At 38.5% G+C, this 3791-nt stretch overlaps 1 protein-coding gene across 2 annotated transcripts in view; it reads left to right on the top strand.

Moving 5' to 3' along the window:
- The first annotated feature begins 417 nt into the window (after positions 1 to 417).
- Positions 418 to 3791, top strand: part of LOC108745843 (discoidin domain-containing receptor 2) — a 189924-nt gene continuing 186550 nt past the window's right edge. For both annotated transcript variants that reach the window (XM_018482240.1, XM_018482239.1), the window contains exon 1: positions 418 to 489. The gene's annotated coding sequence lies outside the window, so the exon portion shown is untranslated. The remainder of the gene's footprint in view (positions 490 to 3791) is intronic.

The raw sequence follows: 3791 nt of genomic DNA on the forward strand, positions 1-3791 counted from the left end.
GACGAGAGAACGACGAAACGCGAAAAAGGGTCCACTTCACTCCGCGAGATCGAACGGTGGCGCGTTCTCTTTCAAAAGGCGATCGCACGAATTCGTCATCTACGCGTCAAACGACGTTCGTCGACGATCGAGTGCACACCGATTGACGTTCAAAGGGATATACTGGGCGGAGTTGGGCTCCAGCCAACGACGCTAGAACGCCTGTAATTCGTGCGCGTGCAGACGTCCTCTCGCGTGTACGAGGAGGATCCTTTTCAGCGGATGTGCGCACGGCGGGAGAGATAGATCGTCTTCGACGTAATCTGTCGTTGACGTGACCTAGCCTAACTTTTGCTCGAACTCCACCTGGTCCCTTCGTACGTCCCCCTTCGTCGTCCTTCTCCTCCAGGGTTATCGTGTATGTGAGAGTGTGTGTGACGGCGCGCGCGGCCATCCTTCCAAACTGTGTCCCGTCGGATGAGGTGCAACTTTGCGCATTAGCTGTGAGGGGTGAGTAATATACCATACTACTCGTACAACATTTTGAAGCAGTGCGCCGTGAAACAATCGGCCGGTAGTTTCTCTCTATTAGAAAGAAATACTTCGGAAAGCGTGATACTATGTAATAATGCAAGGAGTTTGCGGAAAATTGTAATTTGAGACTATTTTAATTAAATGTTGAGCGTGAGCGTGTATTATTAAATTCCAGCGAGAATTTTTTTCATGATTAATTTTTCAAAGCGTTTTGAAATCTTGATTAACACCGTCCAGTTTGAATTCATTTTATTTTGCTGTAAATTGGATTTTGGCGAAAAAAAGAAAAAGTACGTAGGCGAGAGCATATTGTGTAGCAGCATGAGAACGTTTGTTTTAATTTGGAATAAAGAGAAACAGGGTCGGAATCAAGTTAATACGCGGCAGAAAAGCTTCACGTATTCGTCATACAAAATGAGAGTAGTTGCTTTCATTTCACAATAACGTTGCGATGTAGTTGTTATTGCAATTCTTTTTTATAATATTTTTCATAGTTATTTTGGATCGTTTGTAACACCAAAAATCGCAGCACTTTATGCAGTTAGCTCATTGTATGCCTATCGTACAATGCGTACCAAATTATAAAATACGGCACCCGAATTCTCCGGTTTATTTGTTCGGCACATATATAATTTTTCAATGGATTTAAAGGGCATAGAATACGTCCTCTCATAGAAATATATAGTCTCTGAACCTTTTATCTCGAACATCTATAAATATTCAATTATACTCGTCATAGTATAGGCATATATATACCGTACATGAATATTTAACCATCAGTAAAGAAGCGTCCCAGTGTCACACAGAGCTTTGAACTAGTAAATACATTTTTAGCTATTACTTATGCTTTCAATCATGAGATTTCTCGGAGTTGATCTGCATATAATTTAGTTAACAGTCTCATAGCCTTTGGGACGGACGGTACGTTTGAAATATTCATCTTTAACCCTTTGCTGTCTATTTTCCTTAGTATTTAGTATTTTCTTTGATATATATATATATATATATATATACTATATATATGTATATAAGAAGAAAAGGAAATGTAATGAGAAAATGCAAAGAGACATATTTTTAAAGGCATATAGATAAATTTTGAAGTAGATAATTTCTTCAAAAATTATTTGTCTTGCGAAATATTCCACATAACAATATTAATAGAGATAATATTTTTCTATATTTTGCTACCTATAGTATTTTGGTAGAATTATTATTTGTGAGTCATAAAGAATGGCGTATTCATATTTCCGTTTTTTCCCATTTTATTTCTATTTTCATATTAACACAGCCATAAGCTTAACGTGAAAGTTATTTAATATGATTACAGAATTATAACTTACTGTATTTTTTTTCACAACCATTTTACGTTAAAAAATGTTATTGAAATTTTTGAGGTAATCGAAATCTGAAGTGGTTCAAATAATATGAACTCGTAAATGAGGCAACCTAATATTAATGTGATGTGTGTAGAATTTCAATTGGAATTCATCTGCATACAGAACCTTTCGAGGGGAACGAAATACGATATTCGAAATGTCTAGGTATGGTAAAGAGTTAAACCATGTAGAGATTAATTGCATCCGCAAAGGACACTGCAAAAAGGCGCAGTCGTCAGAGAAATAATATATCCGCTCGCGCTTTAAAGGTTCGCCGAACCGCGGTAGATCCGGCGCGCGCGTATATTTCGTCGGCATATGGCGCCGAAAATAGTCGGTCGTTTTGGAACGTCTTTCTGCGGACCGTTTAAGAGTAACCTGGCGGAGAAAGATGAGGAGGGCAGCGCTGGCGCTAATTGGTTAATGTCCGTCATTACTATACTCTCTGGCGTCGGAGGCGAAGGGAGAATTAAAACCGGCTATCAACCAGCGTAGCGAGAGAAGGAAGAACCAGAGGAAAAAAGTTCCTCCGCGATCTTTATAACGAGGTTGTTGCGGTTTCATTTCACACAACCTCTTAAAGATGTAAAAGATGTATCGTTGTGGCTCTTGTAAAAAGAAATATTATTTTTTTTTTTATTCATTAGAATAGACGTGAAACAATTATAGAGCCAACAAAATTACGTTTGCCGCTTTGATGTTAATCGCGCACGCGTTCTTTCTCGCACGATTGTTGGATTTATGCTCGTCTAGAGGTCTCGTTAAGGTCATGCAAGGACCTTATCATGAATACATCCCTCGGTTTCGAAGCACGTGATCCCGTAATTAGCAATAGTCGACGTTTACTTTAGCGACAAAGGGAAGCCGTCTTCCTCCATTATTAAAAAAAAAAAAAAAGTTCATTTCAAATCTAAGGGAAAGACTTTCCATTCCACTCTTGTAATTAAATTTAATTTCTAAAATATACTTGTCATAATTTTATTAAGTATTTCGAAATTGATTATATTAAAATAAATCAAAATTACCTCCAATGAACGTTTGCGCATACTGCATTATTAAATTTCATTTGCAGAACTTACCTATATTGAACCTACGTTAATTAATTTCTACAAGCAATTTTGTAATTTACGTAATACGAGTAAATCGATGATCAGCTTACCGAGAGTTCCGTTGTTTGGATTGTACGCGTATTTACTGAATATTACAGTAATTACGCTTTTATATGCTGGGACGGACTTAATACGCGTGCATGCAAAATGTATGCGGCGGAATTCAAAATTGCGGTTTTCCGCGACTTAACTGAAGATTACGAAATAATGGAAGTAGCAGCACGCATTCTCCTTAAAAAATGTAGAGTTTTAAAGCACAGTACGATTATGGCTTTACTGCTGTGTCATAAATATCGTTGTGCATTATACTTATCTTAACATATTGCGCCTCGGGGTCTTTCAAATTTTTGTAGCGCGTTTTTCCGGGATATCCTCTATACGTGACTACAAATATAAAGCGCCGTTATCAAGCATGGTTTCAAATCTTGCGTACAAGCACGTTTCTAGACGATTGGTAACCACGATTCGATTCTCGCACGTAGAAAGTATGAGAAATTGAAAGATTCCAGATAGGGCGCAGCGGTGCTCGCCACCGACATGTAAGTTCGTAGTCACGTGAGGCCGAATGACTAACACCCCGTCTTTACTACACGAGAATACACTTATGCGTCAGGGCATTCATTTTCCGCTATCGTGAGCCCGCGTACTTTTCGCGCAAGTGGTTCGCGAGATTGAAAAATTCTAGATAAGAATATGTTAAACTAGCATCCTACGCATCTTTGAACGACACACACACACACACACACACACACACACACACACACACACACACACACACACACACACACACACA

This window comes from Trachymyrmex septentrionalis, unplaced genomic scaffold (genome assembly GCF_001594115.1).
Source record: "Trachymyrmex septentrionalis isolate Tsep2-gDNA-1 unplaced genomic scaffold, Tsep1.0 scaffold15, whole genome shotgun sequence".
Classification (NCBI taxonomy): domain Eukaryota; kingdom Metazoa; phylum Arthropoda; class Insecta; order Hymenoptera; family Formicidae; genus Trachymyrmex; species Trachymyrmex septentrionalis.